At 45.2% G+C, this 17,023-nt stretch overlaps 1 long non-coding RNA gene across 1 annotated transcript in view; it reads right to left on the bottom strand.

The window, feature by feature from the left end:
• Window positions 1-17,023, bottom strand: part of LOC147272830 (uncharacterized) — a 65,847-nt gene that overhangs the window by 22,035 nt on the left and 26,789 nt on the right. The window contains exons 2-3 of the long non-coding RNA XR_015115981.1: window positions 447-507; window positions 133-228 (exon numbers count right to left, since the gene is read on the bottom strand). This is a non-coding gene — a long non-coding RNA (uncharacterized LOC147272830). The remainder of the gene's footprint in view (window positions 1-132; window positions 229-446; window positions 508-17,023) is intronic.

The raw sequence follows: 17,023 nt of genomic DNA, 5'->3' as shown, positions 1-17,023 counted from the left end.
CACGGACGCACCTTGAGGGGTGAAAAGGTAGCGGGCCGATGGGAGAGATTGTTGTGCAAACAGGCGAGCACAGAGAGAGCGGGTGTGTGTTAAGAGGCAGGTAATAGAGCAGACATAATGGGAGCTAAGTACCTGTAATCCTTGGAGATATCACTCCAGACAAGAGGGGGGACACTGGGTAACTCCTGCCGTCCGCTGTAATTGCTCCCTCACCAGGTTGGAGTGTGTCTGTTGGGGGGGAGGGGGGGGGGTATCAGGTGTGAAAGGGCGTCAGCTGCACTGAGTGCTTCCTATTGATCCAGGAGTGAGAGTGTGTGTGTGTGTGTGTGTGTGTGTGTGTGTGTGTGTGTGTGCGCGCGCCCGCGCGCATGTGTCTCGGTGTGAGGTGTGCATGCATTCCTGACCCGAATTCAGCAGAAGGCATCTGGCTGGGGAGAGCCACCTACCTGATCCACCAGCAGACGGGGGTCGCAGGTGCAGGGGGAGGATGACGGCGATGCTGCTCACCTGCCAAAAAGAACAATCATACGAGATTATTCAGATTAGCGCCAGGAGACTCAACAATGACTGAGGTTTGTGCGTGTTGCTTTTGTCCTCTCTACCCGATGTTATAACAAGAACTCTTTATTTCTGTTATTGGTTCTCTTTTTGAACAAATCTCTGTTCTTCACATCAAGAAAAGCAAAAAAGGGCCATTAATCAGAGGAGGACCAGGAGATGCAGTGGATGCAGGAATCAGACACTGAAAGGCCTTTTCAAAATAATGTAACACATTAGTCGTGCACTGAGGTTGCACTTCCATTTGGGGAAGGATTCATGGAGGAATATGGTTTTTCGTGCAACTATAATTAAAAATGCAGGATTAGGTAGAGTCGTGGCTCCAAAGATTGAACTTCGACATGAGGGGCCTGATTTATTTCAGTTGAAAAAAAATGACTTAAATTAGAATTTGTGGCAACAAAGACTTCAGAAATACAAATTTAAGAAATGTAACAAAAAAAAAACCACTGTTGATGTCCGCAGACGCACAATATGTCCATCAGACCACGAATCTGCAAAATCATCCAACTGCAACAGTCCCGTGGATCCTGCCAGCATCATGAAACACAGGCTGTTGCGTGTGTTTTCTGAGTGAAACGTTAATTGAACAATGATGAACTTTCCAGGATGCTCAACAAATTCAGGATGAGATCTAACAAAGCTGCCTTGAGGACGGTTTCTTCAAGAACGTCAGATTTAAGCAATGACATCTTAATTTTACTGCACAGATAAACGTGTCGCCATGAGCTGCTGAGGCCTCAGTCAATGACACTACATGATTCAATTAAGGGTATATGAAGAAAAATGTGTGTGTGTGTGTGTGTGTGCGCGCAATGCTTACACATGCATGCATTGCTTGCACATGTGCGTGTGTGTCCCATTTCTTCTGGATATCTGCTAATTGTGCATTTCAGTTATGCTCAACTGCCTCTTTTAAGGCAAAACAGATACTGAGAGTTGGAGCGCCAAGAGCGAGACGCAAGGATGAGAAGAAGAGACAGAGCGAGGAGAGGATAAGAAACAGGAAAGACAGCTGCTCTTTTCCCTCTCATTTCATCCAGTTATTGGTTAACTCACTGGAAAGAAAGTTAATGTTCAAGGGATTTCAGGTCGGCCCCCTTCCTCTGCCAAGGTAGATGTGAGGTCTAATTCAACTCTTGTGTAGTATTGATCGCAGCGGCGGCCACCTGGGAGCCCGCTGGTCCTTCCTTGGACCAAGGTAGACAACGGCGGGAGGAAAACGTGTTGTAAAAGCCCTCCCTCCCTCGCCAGCTCCCCAGCTGATAGCAAGCTTTTTTCCTTCTCCTCCTAACCACTTTTGAGTACTTTCCCCCCCCTCAGGTTCTCTGTGGAACACCTTTGGAGAACACGGCTCAGACACTGCACACTCAACACTAGCAAGAAGTTAGTTGTTCAGATATGCAGGTTATTCATGGATTTGGGTTCGTTTCTTCATGCAACAGCAGCAGATTGTCAGGAGGTGATGGTGTGGTGGGCTGGGGGCGTGAGGCGAGCAGGGGTGGGGTGACCTGGAAGCAGCGGCACCTGCGATGAGAAAAATATAGATTCCTGTCGGCAAGACAAATTGATCTCCACTGTGTGGGAGGAGTAGAGGGGCTTCAGAGGGGGAATCTGCTGAGAGAGAGAGAGGGAAAACAGCGCTGGACCTAGCTTTCTATCTGTGTGTGTGTGTGTGTGTGGGGGGGGGGGGTAGCCAATAAACACCACTCCACCTTCTTTCAACCATCATGTAACAATCCGGAACAAGACCAGCAGCGTTACATTAGTCATGTGTTACAAGTACAACGACACTTCACCCAAAAAAAGTATTTTGTGAGTCTTGAGCTCACAGAGATTTTTTCCCCACCTGCAAAACTTCTGCTTGACTCCAGAATGCAGGAGGAGCCAGCCACGTACACTTAGCTTGACGCAAACGGAGACTGACGGCTAACAACAGGAAATCTCCCATAAAACTGCATGTGTTTACCATCTCTCGGGGTCAGCATCCGGCGTCATCCACGTCTTGTGGGCGCTCATCCACCGATTTTATGTTTATTGACATTTTTTGTGCTAGAAATTAGAAAAATACACCTGGCGGGACTGTAGTTTAGCCAGCAAAGACTCAGCATGGAATGAAATTTAAAACTGCATGTAAACTGTAAAACGCGCAAGAGGCACACATGACAGTCAACATCAGTGTTTAAAAAAAAAAAAAATATATATATATATATATATAAATCCTATCATGAGAGAATTTTAAGACCTGATGGTTTGATGCAGCAATAAAAAAAACAAGTATTTTAGGCCAGAAAATAAAAGAAAAACTTAATTTAAGAGAGATTTCAGTCACGAAACCTGTTCCTGCAATGAAGGTATTTTTAATTTGTAAATTGACATTTTAATATTTGATATTTTAACATACGGATTTCTGATCACGCTCACATGCGCTTACGTTATACGTGATTAGTCACCCTCACGTATGTGTGTGTGTTTACTTTGAATATACAAATACATGGAGGTGATGTACATGTGTGCGGGGGCTCCTGACACCTGTTCGCCCCCCCCACAGACACCCAGTGTAAACAGGAAGAGGGTCTCCTCTGGGAAGCAGCAGCACGGTGCCTGATATTTAACAGATACTCCATTCCTCTGTCATATTGTTGAGGTGATGATCAGACGCGCTGTAGTTTAATGAAGACGAAGTAGGTAGAAGATGACATCAGAGGGCTGATTTGGTGATAAACTTTGTGTGAATCCTTATTGCAGCAGACAGAATGTCAAAAGCATCACCAGCTGCATGCATAAACCATGTGACAGCAAGGTAAATGTCACACACACGCACACAAAAATAATAATCCACCCGAGCGTTAAACAGGTTATCACTTCAACTCAGAGGCCATAAATCAAGCCGGGAGTGAGCAGGGACGCCTCACACAGCATCGGCTTTGTTATTCCTAAACAACTTCAAATGTTTGGCGTCTGTAAAGGCGGCTGCCGAGGTCGCCTCTGAGCGCCGGCTGGGTGACACCGTTATCGCCGGGCGCCGCGGATTGGCACCTGTCATGGCTCATTCAACCCCCCCTGTGAGTAACACTGACAGACAGGTTGGCGTGCTGGACCTGAGGTAGCACCCGTGGCTCGCCTGGAACTCCCCGAGTGGGAGGTGGAAGTAAAAATAACACAAGAACCTTTTAGCTCATCGACCTTTCACTTTAAATCCTGAAAATGTGTGAGTGAAAATTCATATTTTACATCTAAAAACCTCAAGAGGAGGATCCTGAGATAGAGGGGGGTTAAAGAAGCACCATTTTATCAGGTTTGAACACCCATCAGTGGAGGAATTAGAGGTTCAGTAAATCCTAGTTATTTATTTTATTTATTTTCGGTTGGGACGCGGGGGTCAAAGAGGCGGAATAAGCACCTCCTTATTGAAGAAGACAAGAGCAATGATCGATGCCAATCGCGTAATCAGCCGTTATTTGAAGGGGGTCGTTGATTCTCAGTCCATCAAGGTTAAGAGTGCGCCACTTGTCACAGCGTGATTTATTATTGCCAGGAGCAGACGAACAACGCCACGTGCTGAACGGGGAGCGAGAGCGAGTGTGTGTGTGTGTGTGTGTGTGTGCGCGCATGTGTGTGGAGGGGGTGCGAGGAGGCCGAGCCACGCCGTTTGTATTAATAAGTCCAGACGTTACGTGTGAGCCGCATTTTGGAAATTACCCTTGAAAAATTAGCATGTCACGATCAATTGTCATCAAGTGACTCGAGGGGCGGGGCCTGCCCTTATTTAAATGGTATTCATCATCACAAGCTCAGAGGGGGAAACCAGCGGATTGTTCTTCAGATGTCTTTAGTCGCAGAGTTATTTCCTCGTCTTTGTTTTTGATCATCCAAGTGTGTGTGTGTGTGTGTGTGTGTGTATGTGCGTGGGGGGGGGGGTCTTCTCACATTGTTCTCGCCTGTTTTCAAATTGATGAATTCTAAATATAAAAACTGGAGAAATCATGGTAAGTAGATGTATTTCTCGCCGTGAACCTGGAGATCAGCGGACATTTAGAAGCTGCACGGGTCACACGCCACAGCGAGAGAGATATTTTCAAACGGAGGTGATTCTGGCGCCCGTTGCTGAAAACACAAAGCTATATGGAGGATGAATGGAGCGGAAACTGCATTTTTCCTCCCGTTCCCCTCTGTTTGTGCTCCCCTTACACACACTACATAACAGGGAACACATGTAATGCATCACGCCGGGATTTCTGACAGCGAGGTGGAGGTAATAACTTGGAAGCCTGCTCGCCTCCCTCCCTCCCTCCCGCCCTCCCTCTCCACCTCTTATGTCAGCCATTGATCTGGTGGCTCTAGACAACTCATTTCATTGCTGTGACACGCCATGATGGACCGGCGCACCCTGAACCCCCAGACTTATTCCCGGCCCTGCGCTCCAACATGCCACTGTGGGTGTCGGATGCTTGGCCACTCTATTGATCTGCTACGGGTGGGCAGCCACAGTGGCGTTGACGCCATTCTCCTCCAGCGGTTTCTTTATTTCTTCCTCGTCATACGGCCGCTGCTCTGTGTCACACTTTCATTAAGTTATGAAGTTTGAAGTCGTGTTTCTGTTGCACATCCTTTGTCAAGTTGCATCTTGTATGACATCTTTACGGTGACCTTTGACTGGCCCTTACGTGATGATGCATGCAGCGCTACAGGGTTATCAAGAAGGGCTGAATCATTCATGTCACGGCCTCGGATGCATCTGCAGCCTCGGTCACGTCAATGTCGTCGTGGATCAGAGTGAGAAAACAGCATTTACATCTGGAGCTGCAGCGGAACAGCAGGAAAACGCTGGGAGAAGGAACAGCCACTTAATAGGAACACCGGGGCGGACATGAATTCTGCCCCCCTCAGTCTTTGTTGACACTTTCACCAAGGTAACAGATTACTGAGGGTGAGCGCAAGAACGGAATTAGTCGTCGTTTTGTTTCTTTATCTCTTTAAAATTGCAAGATTTTTTTGCAATATGATGATTTGCTGCATTTGCATTTAGAGTCCAGAAAGGTCACAGGATCATCTGCTTTAGAGATGCACATTCATGGACCTCTGCCTGTGCAACTGCTCCGTAGCCAATACTCATCAACCTTGGTATCAACTGAACAAAAACTGAGTTCACATGAAACTTTGTTTGTACTGAGGGCCACATGTAAAGATTATTAGTGTCAAATCGATTTCTTTGCTCCAGAACATTTGGAAGAACCCAGAAATGACAGTTATTGGTCTTTTTTCCATCAGTATGAGCAAAGAAGAAGAGATGTGATTTAAAAAGCGTGATCTTACGATATTAGGGTGCATCGTTTCTTCCATCTCATTATTTCACACACTGTTAACTTTCTGGGTCCAAGTCTGAGTTTGTGAGGGCGGGAGTTCTAACCAGGACTCCAGAACCAGGCCCTGAAAATTGGGTGAAGGAATTAAACCTACACCCTGACACAATTAAAAGCCCTCCCCCCTCCTCCTCCTCCTCCTCCCATGATTCAACCCTGGCGGTGTGTGTGAGCCCCCTGCCTCTGTCAGTTTGTTGTGCTTGGTGTTGCAGCCCCCCAGGCAGCACAGGTCATCCTGATTTCTGCGCAAGTGTTGAACCTAACACCTAACCCCGAGGCTTTACCGCCGAGATCCAAACCCGACGTGACACATGACTACAAACGGGCATAAACACTGGCGCCTGCCCCTCCCCATTCTCAGCTCTTCCACTTTAACACAGCTACATATTCATGCTGTCAGATGGGGGAACACCTGTAAGGTAAAATAACCAAACACGCTCATTATGATGAATATTTGCAAGTGTGAGGCGGTGTGTAATTATGTGCATGTTCGTGTGTGTGAGGCGTAAGTCAAGGGCAGTAATGCAAATTGTCTTGTCACTTCATTTACAACAGGACGGCTGGATGTGTGTGTGAGGTGAGAGAAGACACACACTTTCGTCGGTCCAACCCCAGGGCTACGCTGAGCCTCAACCTGAACTTGGGAGTTCATTTTGTTTCTCTGCGTCTGGAGCAAAAAGAAATAGCCCTGGGATATTTCCAGTATTTTTTGTGTCTCCTCTCCTGCCTGCCTGTTCACTTAATGTTTAAAACCTCTGGAATTACAAGCAGAAAGGTAATTTGCCAGCGAGGAAGCTTTATTTTCTCCCAATTGTTCTGACAGTCAACCTTGCTCGTGAGATCTTTCCTTTGGCGTTCTTTTTCTTGTATGTATGTGTGTGTTCGGGTGTGGAGGGGTGCTATTAAATCAGACAAGGCAAAAGATGAAAATCAGGAAAATAAGAGCGGCAAAAAGGTTACGGGGAGCTCAAATATCTCCAGCACTGCGGGCTTCACGAAAACTACACATCCACTGGAATTCCCACAACAGCTTGGCAATGCACCTCTCAATAATAATAATAACATTCCTTACATTTCTTCACAAAAACAGGCTAGCCTGAGGTTGAAAAGAGCTGCAAATTTAAATAATTCCTTTTCTAAATGGAGGACCTGCTCTTTAAAAACCTCTATTACAGGTATAAAACAGCGCTCGACGTCTTTGTGGCTTCTAGTGCTCTGGCTACGTGTAAGAGCGTGGCCTCGGAGTATTAGCAGAGGCGGTTTAAGAGAAAAAGTTCATTAAATACCTCGGGGATTAGCCGCCGGAGTTGGCCCGGCGTCTCGTTTGGCAACCTTTTGCACCTGCTTCACCCTGCCTGCACTGACATCCCTCAGCTGCATTTTTTTTCCTAATAGTTAAGGAGGTTTTTGAGAAGGAGCCCCCCCACCTTCCACACCTGAATGGTAATGAAATCAGCCAATTTAGCCTGAAACATAAAGTTGGATGGATGGCATCGAAGCATGCACTCAAAAGCTTCAAAGCAGAGAGAAAGAGAGGGAGCGCGAAGGGGGAGAAAGTTCCGGAGAGGTGGGCAAATCTGTAAGGCGCTGGAGCTGAGAGGGAGAGCTAGTCACCTCATCAGGCGTAGATTTTACAGCCCCCGTTGCCCTAATCCTGACAAGCCGTCCGCCATTAGGGAAGCTGTGCCTCCGTCTCCCCCTTCCTCACTCTGGAGAGGGAATTTCATCTGCCGGAGACATTGCATGGGGGGAGTGATGATGGTATTAATTTGATTAACGGTGATGATGATGAGAGGGAAGAGGCCACAGTGGATGATAAGAACTCGGCCACACAAACTCACTTTCTGTTTGTTTTCTAAGTGGGATCTGAATCAATATTCCAACTCCAGGAGCCTTCAAAGGCAGCCAAAAGTAGCCAAGTGAAAATCCTTGTTTGGGCAATCGAAGTACAATGGATTTGGTTTGGTTCACCACAATAAATACGATTAAGGCAGCACAGGCAAACAATCCAACAGTCCATATTTGGGTTTAATTAATTGCTTAATGCCAATAATATTGCTTTAATGTGATGCTAATTACAGGGTAATTATGTAAACGATGGTTAACTATGATGATCAACGCTCAAATTAGCATTCAGATCATTTCAGGGAAGGGCCCACCTCTCGTAATTACATTAAAAGATGTACACAACTTTGAAATGCAAAGAGAGAAACCTTTTTTTTTTGCAAAGGAAGTGCCTTCCTCCTCCCTCCATGTATGCACACACGCACGCACCACACACGTGCACACAGACACACACACACACACACACACACACACACACACACACACACACACACACACACACCCTTTCCTCCACCTCTGTACTTTTATACCGGCAGAATCCACAGAAACATCTGTTAAGTAGGAGCAAATGTCAGCTAATTATTTCACCAAAGCATGTTTTTAATTGATCAACAGGGGAACAGCTGTAGAGTGGGTTCTCGCGTCACGGCGCTCAGCGAATGAAGACGGAGGCGGGTGGGGGTGGTGGGGGGTTGGGGGGTTGGTTGGTAAGTGGAGTGAAGGGGGGTGAGACAGGGAGCACTGAACCCTCCACCTCCATCCTCCAAATCATTGAGAAAAGGTTTGACCCACCGCTGTAATTACTTATTTCAGCGGAACCAAAGTGGCAACCTGTGAAGAATCGCCTTGATAAGAGTCAGGGGAGGAGCTCTCCTGTGAAACCTTGATCAAACAGATATTAATAGGTTCATACGCAATGCAAAGACCTTTTATTTCCACCAAACGCCTTTCAACATATTTTATTACACTGAGGAATAAAGGTGTTAAAGCAGAAGACAGTCTTTCTGGTTGTATTCCCTGTTTAATTTAACTCTCTGCGCTCTGAGGTCATTACCACGCCACGGCACAGAAAACTTGAGATTCTTCTCTAAAGGCAGCAATGCGCCCTCTTTTTGTCTGGTTTATAAATCCATGCATATGCATAGTCCACTTTTACAAATTTCAATCATGCTGATGTTGTATGCACGTGCACGAGCCTGATTTCCACTCCCATCTTTACCCATGAATGGCTGTCGACACTCCCTTAATTGATCATTTGCATATAAAAATGCTGTTTTCCCCCCACAAGTTATTAGACATGGAAATGAAAACAGCAGCAAATCTTACCGAATCTCAAATTGAGACACTCTTTGGAGAAGTGGAAAAAAAGGAAGCCTGCTTTTATTCGGTGATCTCAGTTGTGGATAACTAGTGAATAGATGTTGGGCCGCTCTGTCGACGAACCAGGAATTTTCAGTAAGATTTCCAGACATTTGCAGCCTTTTTCTGAGGACAAAAAAGCTTTTAGCGTCACATCTGAACACTTGCTGTCATTTTGCCAGTGACAAAGGCAAGTATTTTAGTGAGATGTGAGGACGCTTGCAGGCACGTTTCTGGTGACAAAAAAGTCAAATTCTACATGATAGCTTTAAGATGATGGCGTTTGCGTTCCATCTGCAGCTCAATATGTGAAGCTGGGTCTCACTATAGAAACCCACCCTGAACATCACCAGGAGGTGTTCTGCATCAAGGCGCTAACCGCGTGGCATATGTTCTCTGAACTCAGAGTTTTGTGAAACACAAACAGCGACTCAGGCGACCACTTCCAGGTAAGCTGTCTGATTGGTGCACGGCGCCTGACAGGTTGGGAGGCTGTGATTTGTTGTGAACTGTTTTCACGGAGGGAAAAGCTCCGTGTTGTTGCGCTGCTCCTATTTCTGTCACATCCAGGTAGCGGAGTCAGGAGGAGGTGAAGGCCTGAAGAGACACACAAATCTGGGTTAACCTCTGTAGATGCCGTCCCTGGAGGCTGGTGGTGAGCTGTCGAGCTGGGAGTCTGTTACGTGCCTACCTAGCCTTTATCCTCGTGTAACTGTGAGACTTTAGCATCACCACATCGCTGCCGGGCCTTTCACAGAAAATGTGTCATGAATAAACAGCTAAAAAATGCAAACAAGTCAAAATGTTTGCATCAGAGGTAGTCACACCGCGTGAATTCTGCTCCGTGTAAATAAAGTCCGGTCTTGCACAAACGAACTCTACAAGAGAAAAAAATAAAGATACGTCTGTTTTTCCTTTCCTCCTCCTGTATGCTACTGTACTCCCATGAGCCCTTCTGAGGAGGGATGTGTGAGCTCTTCCTTCGCAGCTGGAAAAAGTAGAGGAAGAAAGATGATGAGTGAAAGGAAGAGAAGGAAGAAATCTTCCAACTGGCAGCGGTATGGACTAGAGGAAGCTCAAGCATGACTAAAAAGTACATTCACCGCTAGTCAGTGAATTTTGCTCCCTATTTGTCACTGCCACCTTGGAGAGCAGTAAGCATTAATAATACATGGGAGCTGGGGGAATCTATTAGAGGCTACCCTTGCGGAGAGGAATCAGACGGAGGCTGGGTGCTGTTAGGAGGTGGTGGTGGGGGAGGAAGCCTGGGTGCTCCAACCAAGCCCCTCTTGTAGACGAGATTTTTAGGGGGGCTTGTGGAGGTGTCAGGTTTGTCTGGAGTGATGCATCATTGGAGGGAGAGAGTGAGGAGGAGGAGGAGGAGGAGTGGATGAGGGAGTGCTGTGGTGGAGGATCCTCAGGACATGGCAGTAATCGAGTTCATTGATCAAATAGAGAAGGAGGAGGAAAAGAAAATACTCGACACACTGTTACTTAGCCGAGCGTTCAAGCAACTCCACCAAGAAGTCAAGCTGAGTCACCTTTTTTAAGCACTCACAGCCCAGCAGCCCGTCAGGAGGGAATTTCACCGCTACAATCTGACACGCACTTCACATGAAATGTACATGTGACGTACATTTACCAACCACACTGACTGAAAAACTACACAGAGAGGAGCGCAACTCATCAAAGCAAACTTTGACTGATTTAAAGGCGTACAAAAATCAGCCGATTTTGTTTTCTGACTGAGCTTTTAATCAAGTTAGAAAATTACCCTCCAAAAATCTGCTTTTTTTCTGATACACACGAAGTAAACATTCACTATAAAGGTAAGGAAATGCACCAAAAAATTAAGGTGGTGAATCAAACGTTGCATTCTGTCTAATTCCCTTAATTCACAGCAGTAGAGGTTCTATAACGTCATTTTCCATCTTAGCAATTAGACTGGGACCTTTTTTCTGCTGCCACTCTCTCTCCCTCTCTCTCTCTCTCTCTCTCACCACCCCCCTGCTCTACTTTGGCCAGGTCTAAGCACTTTGTGGAGGTGGGAGGGCGTAAGAATAAAAAAAAAGAAAAATGGAGGGGGAAAAAAAAGAGTGGACCATTTGTTGCTTCAGATGTGCTGCTAATCCTTTGATCGAACCTCTTATGCTCTTCAAACTTGCGACCGCGGCCAAGCTACTAATGAAATTCTGCGGCCGGCAGATAGGCCTCGAGCCGGAGCGTGACAGAGTCCATCTGGTGTGCTAAAGTCCCCCTCTGCTCTCCAACACACTCTTCTATGCAACTCTATGGGAACACTTTGAAGTGTTGCTGCAGTGTTTAAGCTGCTGCGCCGGCGCCAGCTCGCCGGCGCTCTCACCTGAGATCCTCCATAAACATTTGTTCTAATCTTTATTTTAATATTAATGTCACTAATGAGCAGCTACACTTGTATAAAGACAAGATAGCTGATAAGACCGTCAGCCTGTCTCTACACTACATTTTTCATCACGAGCCACCTGTTCATATTTTGAGGGAAACCTGCTGGAGTGCTTTACGGCACAAAACGGGGAGGGCGCTGTGACGGCAGATGGTGGAAGGATTGAACGACTTCTGACACGGGGGTCCTGTTTAGGCAAAGGAGTAGACAGATCAAGCAGCAGGGCTCATGGGAAAACGGTAAAAACGAGGCTTAACGTGCTTTATGTTGGGTTCAAACACTTTCAAGCAGCTTGAAAGGTTGGTGGCTTTCAGGAACAGAGAAAACACGCACTTCCTTGATGTTGTGTGACCAACACCCATGTCAGCTCGCCATCATTCAGCCACATGTGATGTTTGCTCCTGCTACTTCGTTCGTTTTCTTGATTAATCCCTACTTGTCATTATTTCCTGAGTTATTCTGGGAGAAGTTGCTCTTTCTGCAGAACTCGGCTGTACGGACGACTAAATGTGCCACGAACGCGAGACGTCTCCTGCCTGCAGGACTCTCTCAGGGTTACCAGTCCAAGGGTCTCTCAAGAGCAGTTCATTTTTAGTGCAGGTACTTTCCTCCCCTCTCTCGTTTTTCCAAATTTCTTTCATTTGCTATTTCTTCAGTTGCTGTGTGCTGTTTGTATTTATTCCTCTGATCTAATATTATGTTTCCTCCATCTTGGTTTCATTTAACACTGTTGTAGTTACCTGCTGCACCTCTGTCTTAATACCGTTTTTTTTTTTTTAGTGTTTGGTTTCAGATGTGTTATTACATTTGGCACATTTTCCCTTCTCCTATTTTTAACTTTCAAATGTGACTTTTCTTTTCTTTATCCGTTTCAGAGGATGAGTAGGAATCTGGGGGCGAGTACTCTTCGCTGGTCCTGGATCAGTCAGTCTAGCCCTACCTGTGCTCTGTTGGCAAAATTTAAAAATTCACTTTCAAACTTTGCAGAAATGAAGGAAAACTTAAGAGATCACAACGGCGGTGACCACAACCCGATGTACTGGAAGTAGTAGTATTTTTTCCAAAAGGTGAATCCTTCCATATGATCCCTCAACCTGTTTTGTGTCGAATCCAAACACCACCCCCCCCCCCCCCCCCACACAGTGTCAAACCTGAGAAGGAACCCTGATCCGACCGCTAGCATGTGTTTGAAAACATGCCTGGCTGCACTGACTCGATCCATACCCCACACACACACACACACACAGACACACACACACACACACACACACACACACACACACACACACACACACACACACACCTCCTCAGAGCCTGAGAGGATGAAACAACCGTACATGCAAGCATGCGTGTCGATGCTAACACACAGAGAAAACAATGCAGGGGAGGTTCAGGAGCACACACACACACACACACACACACACACACACACACACACACACACACACACACACACACACACACACACACACACACTTAACCATACAGTTTTTTATGCCTGTAGGAAAAAGACAAGCAACCGCCAACCACCTGCTGTGAGCTGCACATTCTCTCTGTTTGTATTTGCTGAACTTGCTCTATTGATGTGCTGTTTGTCTACCTTTTCACTTTTCTAACTTACTTGCAAAGCTACGCTCCGCCTGCTCGCTCTGCCTTTGCTTTCTAGTAACAAAGCGCTTCTCTACATGAGAGTCCAGACAGAAACGGAGGGGCGAGGGATGCTTTGGGAGGTCGGGGCACAGCGTGATTTTTTGAAATGTTAAAAAAATATATAACAATATATCCATCTTTATTCTTGCTTGTTACATTGTTGTTATTCTACAACTGGTGAGAGAAACAAAGAGCATTGTTGTTGTCACTATACAGCATGTTTCGGTATTTAATCTAATAGTTGAAAAAAGTTTACAAAAGATGACTTTGCCATCCCACATACTTGCAGGGATTCTAACTCCGTCAACAATAAGTGAATGTTCAGCATCACAGGTCATGTGATCAGCGTCGTTCACCTTCCGTCAGCAGGATTACATGGATTTTCACCAGACCGGGTGCAGGGGTGTGGAATGATAGCCTGAGCTGAGTTGAGCCGTGAGGTTACGCCTGGACCCCCTCCCGTCTACAACCCCCGCCGTGAGAGGGTGGAGTTCTTGTCTTGACAGACAAACTCCTTCAGCCAATCAGCAGAACAACACGTGTGATGCCACGATCATGCGTCAAACCCCGTTGGAAAAATGGCAAATGGCTCCTGCACCTCCTCCTCCTGTTTAATTGCTGTTATTGAATTTATTCCTGCTCATTTTGGAGCAGCAAGTTTGGCCTTTTACACAGGGGTTTGGGTGACTCCTCTTTTTTGGGGGGGGGGGGGGGCAGCTTGCTCAGAGAGATAAGAGCATCTCTCATGGAATTCATCAGGACATTTGAGTTTGGAAATCTTTCTTCCAGCATGTTTATAAAGTGGAGTATTTCACCCCAAATAACTACAGTACACAGGAACAATTACACCAGCTTGTGGGTGTCATAACCAACAGCAGAACTGCTTAGGAAACAGTTTAGAAGGGGTGTTACATCATTTAAAAGCCATAAAAGGCGGTAAAGACGCTGGTGCAGCATCTGGACACTGATCTGTGGTTTGTCTGCAAGCGTGGACCATAAACGAGAGCAAGAACCAGGCCTGGACGTACGTCAGCGTTTACCAGGTGGCAGGTCAGCGACACCCAAGTGTTTCCCTGCAGGAAGCACAAGAAAGTTACTGTCCAAAATAATCTGTCTTTCTAAGGCCTGATGAAACAACATATTAGGTGCTTTAATTTATTTTTAAAAATGTACTGAACAGAAGGGCAATTTATTATCCAGAGCAGCCAAATGTCTGAGCTTTTTTGGTTTGATTCCATGTTTCTGTCTGTGACAGAGGCATAGAAATTCAGCTTTTAGTGGACAATTCTATCAGAAAAACCCTCAAGGTTTTGTCGTTTAAAAAAAAAATACAAAAGGGATTCAGGCATTTTTAGGTCTAAATGGGTTAAATCAATCATTTTAAATCTGAAAGTTTCCATGTGCCGTTATGGGCTGCGGTGGCGGCAGCCTGAGCCAAGACAGAGTTAACCTGGGGCTGAGATTTAATGACGGAGGGGAGTTGGACGGTTGAGGGACCGTTCCGTGGTAGTGTGTGTGTGTGTGTGTGTGTGAGTCGGGGGGGGGCAGCTAAACCCACCTGCCTAATTCTCTGTCGCCTCTCTTCACTGGATTACGGCGTTTGAGCTCCAGATGTACTCACAGGACAGGAAGTGAGGACATTCTGGCTCAGTTCGACATCCTGTTTCATGATTAGAGCATAAATATGGAGTCATTATTGCAGTTCCACTGAGCAGTGATTGGGAAGTGTGTGATTTCACTGACATCCACACTCTGCATGGGAGAAGTCTCCACTCATGGGGTCTCAAACGGAACACGATACTGATCTCCAAATATTTCTGAGAAAAGTATTAGTGGAGTAAAACTTCACATATCTGATGGTACTCCTTGGATACTATTGTGGGATAAACTAAACATTGTTTTGTACTGAATACACAAACAAATGTTCCTATTCTTGTACTCCTTCTGCATTAGAGCAGCATCGATTTCATGGAGGACAATCAGATCGTGACCTTTATTCAGAGAATATTGTATTAGCATTATAAAATGTATGTTGAGAAGTAAACAATAAGGATAAAAAAAAAATAGCGAGGATGTAAACTGATGCCGCTTAGTTGTGTGGAAAATCTCCGACATTGTTAAACTGGAGAAAGAGAGATATTTATTTTTTGTTTTTTAATATTAACAGGAAGTGTTGCTCATTCAAGTGGCTTGAAATGACATGAAGGACACGTCCAGACACGAAGCTTTCAGGAGATCGCCGGTCACTTTAATGATGTGGTTACTGTTGCAACTAAGAGGTCAGAACCTGCGTGTACATGTTGTCCTGAAGAGCTTTTTTTTTGTTGTTTTTGTACTTTAATTTGGAAGAGAAAATATACAATTGCATCTGGTTATTTTCCGCTGACAACAGTGTGTTTTTTATTTGTAATTTGGGTGAAGCAACCCTTTAAGGCGACTAAGAGGCGAATAAATGCTTAAAATAAATGGATTTATTCACCGCTGTGTCACTGATTTGTATCTGTTCAGAAAATGGTGAGGGATTTTTTTTTTTTGACAAACAAAAAGTACTAAAGTGGGTTCTTAAAAGGTAATTGTCTGGAAACGTAAAAGTGTGTCTTTTCATCCCCTTAATCCTGTTAGATTTGTGGGGAGATTGTGAGCGAGCGATGCTTTAATCTGTTCTAAGGTGTGGAGGAAGGGATAATAGAGATGGAGGAAGATATGAGCACAGTTAAGGAACGCAGCGTCTCTCTGCTGTTACTTTCAATGAATAGTGCTCAAATCTGCCAAGACACTACCAATCAAGTATGAAAATGGTGTTAAATTGGAAAAATAGGCCTATAAATGTCTCAACATAACATTAAGATGACAAGTTAATAGACAAATGTAACACATGGGTAGAAAATAAAACAATCAGCGCAATAAAAGGACAAGATAAATAAAAGTGATGCTGCCGACTCTCTTGAACTTCAACACAAAGAAAGATGCTTTAAACGTAATTTCTCTGCGCACAACCTCACGCCGGTTCAGGAGGAAGTCGTTGCCTTTTAATGTGTCACGGCCTCGGACATTTCTGACACCGCTACTATTGCTCGTCACCACGCCGGACGAGTCCTCGCACCACTTTGACAAGTTACATTATTCTTCCGGCGCGAGACTGTCACGTCCTCTGACAGTTCGTCCTCGTCGCTCCAACCAAATCTAGGAGAATGTTTTCCCCTCACTTCAGACTGCTGCGTCCACTTCCAGCATGACTGAACAAGACGTCTTCCTTCAGTGCGAACCCAGCTGGGAGCGCAGTTCTACTCTAGTAGTTGCAGTAATCCTAAGTAATAGAGAACACTTTACATTTAGATTTGCAGTGTTTATTGACTATCATGTCTTCGTATAATTCCATCTTGAAAAATTAGTCGCTTAACAATCTTAACATGATATTGAAATGAAGTAGGGACTGTAATCACGCGATTTGCTGTTTTCTTTATTGCTTGAATACCGCAGTTCTTATTTAGCTTTAACTGGTATTTTAAACCATCAAGATCGAAAAACACTCAACGAAAGCCTTGCAAATCACCTCCTAAACACAAGGTTTGCTCCAGTCTTTACTCCTCTGCCTCTGTTGCAGATAAAAACATGAAATAAGCCCCCCAAAACCTCCACCCCCTAAAAGCTCAGACCTTTAGCTTCTATGTACAATGACTCTCCTTTGCCTTTCTCTTCATAAATATTTTTTCCAAAATCAAACAACACCTAAAATGATGTAGTAAATGAGTAAGAGTGTATTGGGGGACTGAGGCAGCAATTATAATAGATTGGATAAAACTCTAAATATTAGCTCCCAGAGCAC

The sequence above is a fragment of the Aulostomus chinensis genome, chromosome 1, assembly GCF_037954235.1.
Source record: "Aulostomus chinensis isolate RoL2024-O1b breed Wild chromosome 1, RoL_Achi_v1.0, whole genome shotgun sequence".
Taxonomy (NCBI): domain Eukaryota; kingdom Metazoa; phylum Chordata; class Actinopteri; order Syngnathiformes; family Aulostomidae; genus Aulostomus; species Aulostomus chinensis.
Note: the sequence above shows the minus strand (reverse complement) of the source record. Positions and strands in the feature narration are given on the sequence as shown.